Genomic DNA, 12,023 nt, shown 5'->3' with positions numbered 1-12,023 from the left:
TGTCTCTCTCCCTCTCTCCTAGAAATAAAAAACATTTAAAAAAAGAAAAAAGAAAAATAGACTCTCAGTAAATGTCCTTATTTTTTTCTCTATTTTATTTTATTTTTTTATTATTTTTTTTACAAATAGTTTATTGTCAAATTAGTTTCCACATAACACTCAGTGCTCATCCCCACAAGTGTCCTCCTCCATGCCCATCCCCCCTCCCCCCCACATCCATCAGTCCTCAGTTTTTGTCAGCATTCAAGAGTCTCTCATGGTTTGCCTCTCTCCCTTTCCCCCACCATTTCCGCCCTTCTTCTCCCCCTTGTTCCTCCGTCAAGTTCCTCCTAATCCTCCTATACGTGCAAACATATGATATTTGTCCTTCTCTGCCTGACTTATTTCGCTCAGCATAACACCCTCAAGGTCCATCCATGTTGCTACACATGGCCAGATTTCATTGTTTCTCATTGCCATGTAGTATTCCATGGTATAGATAAACCACATCTTCTTGATCCATTCATCTGTTGATGGACACTTAGGCTCTTTCCATGTTTTAGCTATTGTGGAGAGTGCTGCTATGAACATTGGGGTACATGTGCTCCTATGCCTCAGCATTTCTGTATCCCTTGGGTAAATTCCTAGCAGTGCTATTGCTGGGTCATAAGGGAGTTCTATTGTTAGTTTCCTGAGGAACCTCCACACTGTTTTCCAGAGGGGCTGTACCAGTTTACATTCCCACCAACAGTGTAGGAGGGTGCCCGTTTCTCCACATCCTCGCCAGCATCTAGAGTTCTCTGATTTGCTCATTTTAGCCACTCTGACTGGCGTGAGGTGGTATCTCAGTGTGGTTTTGATTTGTATTTCCCTGATGAGGAGGGATGCTGAGCATCGTTTCATGTGTCTGTTGGCCATCTGGATGTCCTCTTTGGAGAAGTGTCTGTTCATGTCTTCTGCCCATTTCTTCACTGGGTTGTTTGTTTTTCGGGCGTGGAGTTTGGTGAGTTCCTTATAGATTCTGGATATTAACCCTTTATCTGATATGTCATTTGCAACTATCTTTTCCCATTCCGTTGGTTGCCTATTAATTTTCTGGGTTGTTTCCTTGGCTGTGCAGAAGCTTTTAATCTTGATGAGGTCCCAACAGTTTATTTTTGCTCTTGATTCCCTTGCTTTTGGGGATGTGTCAAGTAAGAAGTTGCTGCGGTGGAGGTCAAGGAGGTTGTTTCCTGCTTTCTCCTCTAGGGTGTTGATAGTTTCCTGTCTCACGTTCAGGTCCTTTATCCATTTTGAGTTGATTTTTGTGCATGGTGTGAGAAAATGATCTAGTTTCATTCTTCTGCATGTTGCTGTCCAGTTCTCCCAACACCATCTGTTAAAAAGGCTGTCTTTTTTCCATTGGATATTCTTTCCTGCTTTGTCAAAGATCAGTTGGCTGTATACTTTTGGGTCCACTTCTGAGTTCTCAATTCTGTTCCATTGGTCTATGGGTCTGTTTTTGTGCCAATACCATACTGTCTTGAGGATGACAGCTTTGTAGTAGAGGCTGAAGTCTGGGATGGTGATACCTCCCGTTTTGGTTTTATTTTTCAGTATTACTTTGGCTATTCGGGGTCTTTTGTGGTTCCATACAAATTTTTGGATAGTTTGTTCTAGTTTTGAGAAGTATGCTGGTGCAATTTTGATTGGAATTGCATTGAATGTGTAGAGTGCTTTAGGTAGTAATGACATCTTAACTATATTTATTCTTCCTATCCATGAGCATGGAATGTTTTTCCATTTCTTTGTGTCTTCTTCAATTTCCTTCATAAGTTTTCTATAGTTTTCATCATACAGATCTCTTGTATCCTTGGTTAGGTTTATTCCGAGGTATTTTATGGTTTTTTGTGCAATTGTGAATGGGAGCAGTTTCTTGATTTCTCTTTCTGTTGCTTCATTGTTGGTGTATAAAAATGCAACCGATTTCTGTACGTTGATTTTGTACCCTGCAACTTGGCTGAATTCTTGAATCAGTTCTAGTAGGCTTCTGGTGGAGTCTGTCGGGTTTTCGATGTAGAGTATCATGTCATCTGCGAAGAGTGAAAGTTTGACTTCCTCTTTGCCAATTCTGATGCCTTTGAGTAAATGTCCTTATTTTAAGGCCAGTTGTTTTACTCCTTCTGGCACATTGTTAGATGGATTATTCTTTCTTTTCTATATAGACAGAGTTCCTCTCCGTACTATATTCCTTTCATTAGCATTTCTTTTAGAAATGCTTAATATCGGGGCACCTGGGTGGCTCAGTTGGTTAAGCGTCCGACTTCAGCTCAGATCATGTCTCACAGTTTGTGAGTTTGAGCCCCATGTCGGGCTCTGTGCTGACTGACAGCTTAGAGCTTGGAGCCTGCTTCGGATTCTGTGTCTCCCCCTCTTCCTGCCTCTCGCATGCTCATACTCCATCTCTGTCAATAATAAATAAACATTAAAAAAAATTTTTTAAAAATGCTTAATCTCAGGGTGCCTGAATGGCTCAGTTAGTTGAGCATCTGACTTCGGGGCAGGTCATGATCTCACGGTTTGTGAGTTTGAGCCCCGCATCAGGCTCCTCGCTGATGACAGCGTGGAGCCTGCTTGGGATTCTCTCTCCCTCTCTCTCTCTGCCCCTCCCCTACTCGCACTCTCTCCCTCTCTCAAAAATAAACATTTATTTTAATAAATAAATAGGTGTCATTGTATGTTTCTCACTAAGATTGTGTAGTGAAGATGGTGGGGAGACACAGATGAATTTTAGAGATTTAAGGGGATAGCAATTGAAGGATGTGATTAAAACCCTTCAATGGCTTCCTATTACAACTAGACTGATCCAATGTCCTTGCATGCGTTGAGCCCTGCTACTACTCTCAAGGCTTCCAGCACACTAGCTTCCTTTCCATCTTTTGAAGATACCAAGCTCATTTCTGCCTCCGGGCCTTTATATCCTACTCCTGTTTTCTCTGTTCTTCTAGATTTGGCTTCTGCTCCCTATTGAGGTCTCAAATGTCACGTCCTCACAGTATTTAGCACTACCTGCAACGGTCCTGTTGCAAAGCCTGAAATGCTATATGAGCATCATTGAGTCTTCACTTTTACCAACCTCTCAAGGCCCGATTCTGAACAAGTCACTCCCTTGCTTCATTGTCCACAGAATAAAGTACAAACTAACTTGGCTCTAGCTTACTTTGCCAGTTTCATCTCTCACTCTGTCTCTTTTTTAAAGTTTATTACTTTTTAGTAATCCCTACACCCTCATGGAGCTTGAACTCCCAACCCCTAGCTCAAGAGCCACATTCTTCCGACTGAGCCAGCCAAGCGCCTCCACCGGTCTCATCTCTTGTCCTTCCTCTTTTTCAGCTCAATCGAAAAATTTCCAGTCCCCCAATTGCCTGGTAGTCTTTCCGCTTCCAGGTCTCTCCATAGGCTGTTTCTTCCATGACTGTTTAAATTCTCTCTTAAGACTCCTTTTTTCCCCCTCCTGTGCTAAGGGAGTTTATAATATAGTGATTGAGTATGAAGATTATATTTCTGGGTTTGATTCTCAGCTCCATTATTTACCGTGTGACCTGAGGTAAGTAACTTCTCTCTTCTTCAGTTTCCTCATCTATCAAATGATGATAATCATAGTACCCTCATAGGGTTGTTGTGATGATTAAAAGAACTGATATGTATAAAGGACTTAGAACAGTGCTTGGCACATTGTAAATGTTACTCAAGTATTTGCTGTTTTTATTATATGTCCCCCCCTAGACTCTAAGCTCTATGAGGACAAGGACAGTATATATTGTTCACTGTTGTATCTTCTGCACCTACAACAGTCTCTAACACATAATGGGTACTCGATAGATTTTTGTTCAGTGAGTGAATAAATTACATTTTTCTGTAGATAGATTGGCTCTACCTTTGTGGTATTGACATGGATGCAGCATCTCCAGATTTTACATCTTCTCGTGTCCAGTTTTATTTTATTTTTTAATGTTTATTCATATTAGAGAGAGAGACACAGAGTGTGAGCAGGAAAGAGTCAGAGAGAGACACACACACAGAATCTGAGGCGGGCTCCAGGCTCTGAGCTGTCAGCACAGAGCCCAATGTGGAGCTCGAACTCACAAACGGTGAGATCAGACTTGAGCCAAAGTTGGACGCTCAACAAACCGAGCCACTCAGGCACCCCATCCTCACGTCCAGTTTTAGTCAGAAATAGCAACAGATTTCCCCTGAGAGAAAATTGTCCCTGTGCATTTTGTTTCTAACTGGTTACATGCCCATTCCTGAAGCAATCTTTGTAGCTTAGAGAATGCTGTGGGCTGGATCTGGGTTTTGTTCTCCATGCCTAGAGTGAGCCTCATCCAAATCTCATGGACTGGAAATGGAGTAGAGGTTGTTCCCCGAATGCTTATCATTGGTTATAGTGAATGAATGCTTAGCAGGAAAAGAAATCCATTATTCTGCTCTTGGTAAGAAATTCAAGTAGGTTGGGGCACTTGGAGGCTCAGCTCGGAGAGCATATGACTCTTGATCTCGGGGGTTGTGAGTTCGAGCCCCACACTGGATATAGAGATTCCTTAAAAATAAACTTTTAAAAGTAAATAAATATGTATATAAAAAAGAAATTCAAGTAGCGAAATGGTTCAAAAGACTTCTAGTAAGAAGATCTGCTGTCATCATGTAAGATTCCAGCAGGAGACTGGTGATAGAGTTAGGAAAGTCCGGTTCCTGGGAGGTTCTAGGTCAGCTCTGGGCTTCTTTTTAGTATTCCATTCATCAGGACATAGTGTCAATATCAATTCTTCCTCTTTTCTGGCTCTGCAATTCCCACGTGGTGCCAAATGTGCTCATCCCAAAGGATAATATTCTTGCAAGTAATGACAACTCTTCCAGTTTGGAGCTAGCCTCTGGAATCGGTCCTGGGTCCCACCACCCGACTCTCTCAGCAGTTACATTTTAGTCCAGAGAGACAGGAGTTAGTTCATACACGAGGCATGCTCTTTTGTGTAGATCTGCTTTTCAAGGGACTGGATTATGCTAATCTATATACTTTTTTCCACGGCAACATATCGGTATGTACATAAATGTTACATGCATCTGATGAGAAAAAAAATCCTCAGGTTCCTAGGTGCCACAGGGAGTAACCCTTCATTTCTTAGTGACTTGAGCATTCCATTGTATACATTTCTAATTTACTAATCTGCAATTAGTAATATTAGTGACACTCCAGTTTCAGCATTCTCAAACTTTACTGTAGGGCCTATTCTTGCTTCTTTCCAGAATGAGGAAAAAAATTTCCTTAGTCTTAGATTAGGACTTTAAACATTCATGTCAGATCCTGGGATCAGGAAGGAGTAGCTTTTCTTTCTCGAGAAGTAAGGGAATTTAACACCTTTCATAGAAAGAATGGAACTATTTCCCTCCCCCTCTCCCCTTCTCTTCCTTGAATCCCCCCCACCCCCACATTATATCTAGGTCCCTATCTCTGCAAACTCCCAGGCTATAGAGGTAAGACTGGGCTAGAGGTGGAATGGGGGTCATGTTGATAAGGAGAGAACTTAGTCCTGTATCTCATCTTCCCTTCCGCAGTACATTGCCCTCAGCTGTCAAATCTGCATTGCTGAATTTCCAGACTCAATTGAGTCTAGTCTTTTTTTTTTTTTTTTTGGTTTCTTTATTTTCAGAGAGAGGGAGAGGGGGAGAGAGAGAGAGAGAGAGGCAGGCAGAGGGACAAAGAGAATCCCAAGCAAGCTGTCAGCGAGGAGCCCGGTGCTGGGCTTGAACTCGTGAACAGTGAGATCATCACCTGAGCTGAGATCAAGACTCTAATGCTTAAGGACTGAGCCACCCAGGCGTCCCTAGCCTCCTCTTTTGTTCCACTATGCCAAGGCAGCACCGTGGTCTAGGGGCTGATGGTTGGGGTCTCCATGGGCTAAAGGTCTAGTTTTGTTTCCCAGTTTGCAAAAGGGCCAGGCTCCATAGTGGGAACTGGAGAGTAAGGGACTATAAGCCTGCAAGTTCCTCGATGGCACATATGAGATGCCTAGAACATTTCTGTCCAATAAACAGCATGCCCTTGATAAACAGATTGAACTTAGAGTGTCCCAAAGAAGTTTAAGTGCCACCTTGACAAGATCCCCAGGGGCTTCTGAGCATCTCCTGGCCAGTAGTGTATTCTCGGATGTCAAAATTACCTTTTACACAATTACCCCCAAAGTTTTCTAAATGTGATCGTCTTTTTGAAAGAGATCCAAGTTCTTTTCTTTTTTTAATGTTTTTATTTATTTCTGAGAGAGAGAGAGAGAGAGAGAGAGAGAGAGAGAGAGAGAGAAGCAGTGTGAGCAGGGGAGGGTCAGAGAGAGAGGGAGATACAGAATCTGAAAGAGGCTCCAGGCTCTGAGCTAGCTGCCAGCACAGAGCCCGACGCGGGGCTCGAACCCACTAACTGTGAGATCATGACCTGAGCTGAAGTCGGACGCTTAACCCACTGAGCCACCCAGGCGCCCCCAAAAGAGATCCAAGTTCTTTATCAGTCACCTCAGAGTACCTGCATCCGGGCCTTTAAATGCAGGCAGGATCCAGAATCCTGGAAGTGTCATTAAGTCTATGATCGCGGTCCAAGAGTTTAGGAACCCTAGACAAGGTAACCCAGAGGCCTCGAACCTAAGGACAGCCACCAAAGCCTGAAAACCTAACCACTCCTCGAGGCCAGCGGCCATGTCCACCTGAGACTCAGGGGTCCGGGGCATCAGGCACTGAAGAAGACGCCTCAGCGCCGGCTACGCATGCGCGGGCGTCCGTAGAGGGCCCCGGTACTCCAGGCTGCGCAGGCGCAAGAGCGGCTCCCGGCTAGTCGCGACGGCGGCGGCGGCTACTGAGGGGCCGGGGCGTGGAGTAGCGGTGGTGGCGGCGGGCGGCAACGGAGCAGCCATGAGGGCCGGGCCCAGTCACCGACAGTGAGTGATGGTGGAAGAGGGGTGGGCGGCGGGAGAGAAGAAGGGTGGCTCGGTGGAGGGATACCTCACGTAGGGGGGGGGCTCTGCCTCTCGGAGGCGAAGGGGCGTGGGGGAGGGACAGTTTGAGGTGATGATGGGAGAATTTGGGGCATAGGTGGCGGGATCGCCAGCGCCAGGGCTGGACAGCTTGGCGGAGGAAGGAGGTGAGTGCGGCAGAGTGAAGGCGCCCATGGCAGGGGCAGTGTCCCGCGCTTCCCCGTTTGTCATCGTCCCTTCCCCCAGGAGCTTTCGGTCGCCTCTCCCTTTCCGCTTCTTTCAGAGAATGGTCGCGGGGGGAGGGCGGTGGAGGATGAAAGCCCTGCTGGAGCTGAAGCTAACTCTGATCCTGGCGGGGAAGGGCCGGTCGCCTAGAGTCATGGGCTTTTCTGGGCGGAGGATGGGGGTCAGGAGCCCTCTGTTTAAAGCCGGGAGGGGTCCATGGGAGAAAGCTAGGGACTTAAGAGTCGCCAGGTTCGAAACGACGTCCACCATTGATAAAGCTGATAGATAACCTTGGGCAGGTCCCACTTAACCTTTCTGAACCTCTGAAAGATGGAGTGCTTGGGTGGGCTCTTGCAGGCATCCATGTATGTGATTGAGATGGTTTATGAAAATGGTAAATCGTAGGTACCGTACCGACGGTACTCTTGCCACCAACAGTATTACTGAATTTCAGACCTTGCCGTTATTAGTAGAGTGATTGATGTCTTTGTCAAGGCGAAGCATATTGTTTGTAAAACCTCAATAGGCACATATGTGCGTTCTACGGAGGCACAGTAGATCAGGTGCAAAAATACCAGTTTGTGATGTGACTAATTAGCCATCAGACTTGTGTAGGAAAAATACCATACTCCTGGGCATTTTTACAAATGCTGTGTAGCTCCTTACTCAAGAGGAAGGAAATAGAGAATGGAGGGCCAATCTGTTAAATGCTTTGTGAACATAGCTCACTCAGGTTCCTTGTCTTGTGACACAGTCGGTACTAATGTGCTTTATTATGAGTGGAGAAAACTAGTTTCCTTTTTTTTTTTTTTTAATTTATTTTTGAGAGAGAAAGAGACAGCATGAGTTGGGTAGGGCAGAGAGAGAGGGAGACACAGGCCCCCGAGAAAACTAGTTTGAGACAAGCTGGGAGGGCTCACCAAGAGGGGTGCGCAAGTACAATTTGTTATTTTTAAATTGTATAAAAGTTTAGTTTTGCGTGGGAGTCTCTGGTTGCCCCCAAGGGCCTCGTCTCTCTTTTGGAGGTCAGATAAGCAGCTTTTCAGCTCCACTTTCTGGTGCCTGCAGAACCTTCAGGCTGGAGCGCCTCCCAGAGAAAGACAAGCAGCTGTGCCAAGAGTCCAAAAGGTAGCTGGTTCTTTTCTGAGAGGCTGAAGGAGCACTCCTGGCCGCTTTGTTGTTGCTGTCGTTATTTAAGGTAGACAAAACAGAGGACAGAGTTAAACTGTGGGCTTCTAGAGAGAGAAAATGGCTTTCTGGCCACAGCTCTTTGAAAGAGGGGAAACTTCTTTCAAAAGGACAGAATGAGGTGGATGCTTCAGCTTTGCTGGCCCCAAAGATCGAGAGCTTGAAATGGCAAGGCCTTTTGGATATTAGTGAGTGATTTGTCTTTCATTTGAGCAAAGGTAGGGAGTGGCTGTACTAGGTCCTTGAAGATTTACAGATAAGAACAGTGAATTATTTTGTAGGAGTGGGGGAAATGAACCCTAGTTGTCTTTAACTTCTCCATCTGGTAAAACGTGTTTTACCTCTTTTTCTTGGAAATGCACAGTGATATATCATTTTTAATTTTTCGCTCTAGTTCCTCGTCTCTCCCAATAACTCCATAATACCGATTGTTCTTTTTTTTTATTAATGTTTATTTATTTTTGAGAGAGAGAGAGACAGAGCATGAGTGGGGGAGGATCAGAGAGAGACACACACACAGAATTGGAAACAGGTTCCAGGTTCCGAGCTGTCAGCGCAGACCCTGACGTGGGGCTCGAACCCACGGACTGTGAGATCATGACCTGAGCTGAAGTCTGACGCTTAACTCACTGAGTCACCCAGGTGCCTCCACCGATTGTTCTTTTTTTTTTTTTTAACTTTTTTTTTTTTAACATTCATTTTTGAGAGAGAGGTAGAGTGTGAGTGGGGGGGTGCAGAGAGAGAGGGAGATACAGAATCCGAAGCAGGCTCCAGGCTCTGAGCTATCTACACAGAGCCCAACGCAGAGCTGTAACCCACGAGTGGTGAGATCATGACCTGAGCTGAAGTTGGATGCTTAACTGACTGGGCCACCCAGACCCCCCCCTCCCGCCCCCCAACTGTTCTTTTTTTTTTTTTTTAATTTATTTCGAGAGAGAGAGAGTGAGCAGGGGAGGGTCAGAGAGAGAGGGAGACACAGACCGAAAGAGGCTCCAGGCTCTGAGCTGGCAGTCAGCACAGAGCCCGACGCGGGGCTCGAACCCACGAACCGCGAGATCATGACCTAAGCGAAAGTCGGACGCTTAACCGACTAAGCCACCCAGGCGCCCCCCCAACTGTTCTTTTTTGGGGGATAGTTTTAAAAAGAAAGTACTTGTTACTGTTGTCATAGGTCATTTACAGAATACAAATTTATTCTCTTTTTGACCACCACGTGGAACCTGATGAAGTAGAAGTGTAAAATGTTAGAGCTAGCCTAGCTGGCCTATTTTATTTTAATAATTGGACATTTATTTTTAATTTTGTAATGTATTTTTCCTTCTACTGGAAATTTCCATTGGTTCAAATGAGTCCATAATGCCATCTGTGTCATGTTAAAATGATAGAGGTTTGTTCAGCTGTGATGAGAATTTCCTGTCCTTCTCTGTATTCTTTTTCCTATTTGTGGTTATTTTTATGTGGTAGATGACTGTTACCAAATGGAGAGCCTTCCCCTGGGGGAGAGAAAAGGCATGGTCAGTGCTTGATTACCTGTTGTGTGAGCAGTCCATCTAAAGCGGGGATGTAAGGACTACTCATGAATCTCTGACATAGCAAGGGCTTAAAAAAAAAAAAAAAAGGAATTAATGGTTACTAGCTCATTTTTATTGTGATAAAATGAATAACCTTTTAAAAAGCATCTTCTGTCTCAGGGAAAAACTTTTTTTTTAAGTTTGTGTGTGTGTGAGAGAGAGAGAGAGAGAGAGAGAGAGCGAGCGAGAGAACCCCAACTAGGCAGCACAGAGCCACATGCGGGACTCGAACCCACGAACCTGAGATCATGACCTGAGCCAACAAACAGCAGGAGTCAGAAGGCCAACCGACTAAGCCACCCAGGTACCCCCTCACCCTGGGAAAACGTTTTGAAGCAGTCTATTTAAAAATAAAATTATGGTGATAAAATAATAAAAAATAAAAACAAAATTATGTGTTTTTACCTCTCTCTTTTTTTTCTTTGAATCTTTGCTTATGAACAGAACCTTTGTTCCTTTAGCACCCTTTGGATCTTGCCACCCATTCCTTAACTAAAGTCTCTTGTGATGTTTTCACAGCTGCTAATAATTGAGTACAAAAGGCTTTTTATTATTTTGTTGTTGTTTGTTTTTTGTCATTCGGTTCTTGATAAGAGCGCTAAAAGCTTTAAAGAAGGGGTATATGAGAAGATGTTGAAAAGTAAAAGAGGAGAGCAGATTTAACGTAGTGAATTTGTAGGTTGTTAAGATGTTTGGAGGGTAACGTATTCAAGAATAGATCTATGATTCAGAGTAGCCTCCAGGGCCAGGTTTTGCTTACCTGTGTTTAGCATAGTACACAGTTGGCCTGGAGTAGTTGCTTGTTGAATATTTTGTTATATTGATAAACAATATAAAACATAATCAGCAAAGGTGAGTTCAGATCTGGAACTTTGTGTATCTTTTTGAATGAGCTTACCTGTATTTCTTTTACTTCGGTTTCTTTATAATTATACTTCCTGCACAGGCTGTTGTGAGGGTAAAATGTGCTTAATGCACGTAAAATGTTTAGGATACTACTTAATACTTAGCAAATGCTAAATAAATAACTATCCAACTAGTGTTTGTTGGATGCACTCTCTTTTTCTGCCCAAATCTATGCTGGTCAAAGATGTTTATGATACAGCCCCTACCCTCTCAGTTCACAGTTTAGCTGAGGAAACAGATATATACCAAGTAATTGTTACAGAATCTAATATCTTATTTCATCAGCTCTGTGGTGCTAATGATTGTAAGGCTCACAATTACTTCACATGCAAGGAAGAAAGAAGAAATGCTAATGAGACTGGCATGCTATCAGTTCTAAGATATATCCTGTTTTCAGAGAAACGGGGGCGGGGGAGTATGCCTTAGAATTGATGAAATACAGTAAATGCTCTACTAGAGGGAGGTACATCTTGTAAGTGTTGATGGCTGGCTGGCTGCAGGTATTGTCAGTAAAGACCCTTTGTATAACCTACATGATATCCCGTCACAGGTGGACAAGGAAGATAGGGCATGACAGACAGACAGACGGTAGAGTCTGAAAATAGGAAGGGAGAGGGCATTATTGATGTGTACCACCCTATCAGGACAAGCAGGAGAAGGAAATGAGCTAAGTCTTTGGCAGAGTAACATTGTATAATGCAGCAGAGCAGGACAGGAAGCTTGGAACATTTTCAGAAGAGACATGAGCCTCATTCTTGGATTTCAACTCCTAAAATGTAATAGCAACTCCAAAATGATGATACTAATAAAGTGGAAAATGAGAGTGGTGTGAGAAGCAAAGGGGCCAAGGGAAGGGTTGAGGCTTCACAGCTGACCAGAGTGGGGATAAGTGTGAAGTCACTGTACTCATGGTGAGAGGTGAATGCTTTCTCAGCAGAGAAGTGTTTAGTATCTATTTCTGTCCTTTCACTGCCTGTCAAGGTCTTGGTTATGTCCCTTTTAGATCTTTGTAACTTAGAGTGAAAGGAAATACAACTCAAGCAGAAAAATGCTAAATTTCATTATTAAAAATACATTTACTTTTATTATTATAATTTTTAAAAAGAATTTTATTTATTTTTTTAAATATTTTTTTATTTATTTCTAGGAGAGAGAGAGA

At 43.7% G+C, this 12,023-nt stretch overlaps 1 protein-coding gene across 1 annotated transcript in view; it reads left to right on the top strand.

Moving 5' to 3' along the window:
- Nucleotides 1–6,689: 6,689 nt before the first annotated feature.
- FAM222B (family with sequence similarity 222 member B) overlaps nucleotides 6,690–12,023 on the top strand; it is a 68,526-nt gene continuing 63,192 nt past the window's right edge. The window contains exon 1 of the mRNA XM_039253323.1: nucleotides 6,690–6,938. The gene's annotated coding sequence lies outside the window, so the exon portion shown is untranslated. The remainder of the gene's footprint in view (nucleotides 6,939–12,023) is intronic.

Source organism: Hyaena hyaena, unplaced genomic scaffold, assembly GCF_003009895.1.
Source record: "Hyaena hyaena isolate Hyena2069 unplaced genomic scaffold, ASM300989v1 scaffold_10, whole genome shotgun sequence".
NCBI lineage: Eukaryota > Metazoa > Chordata > Mammalia > Carnivora > Hyaenidae > Hyaena > Hyaena hyaena.
Note: the sequence above shows the minus strand (reverse complement) of the source record. Positions and strands in the feature narration are given on the sequence as shown.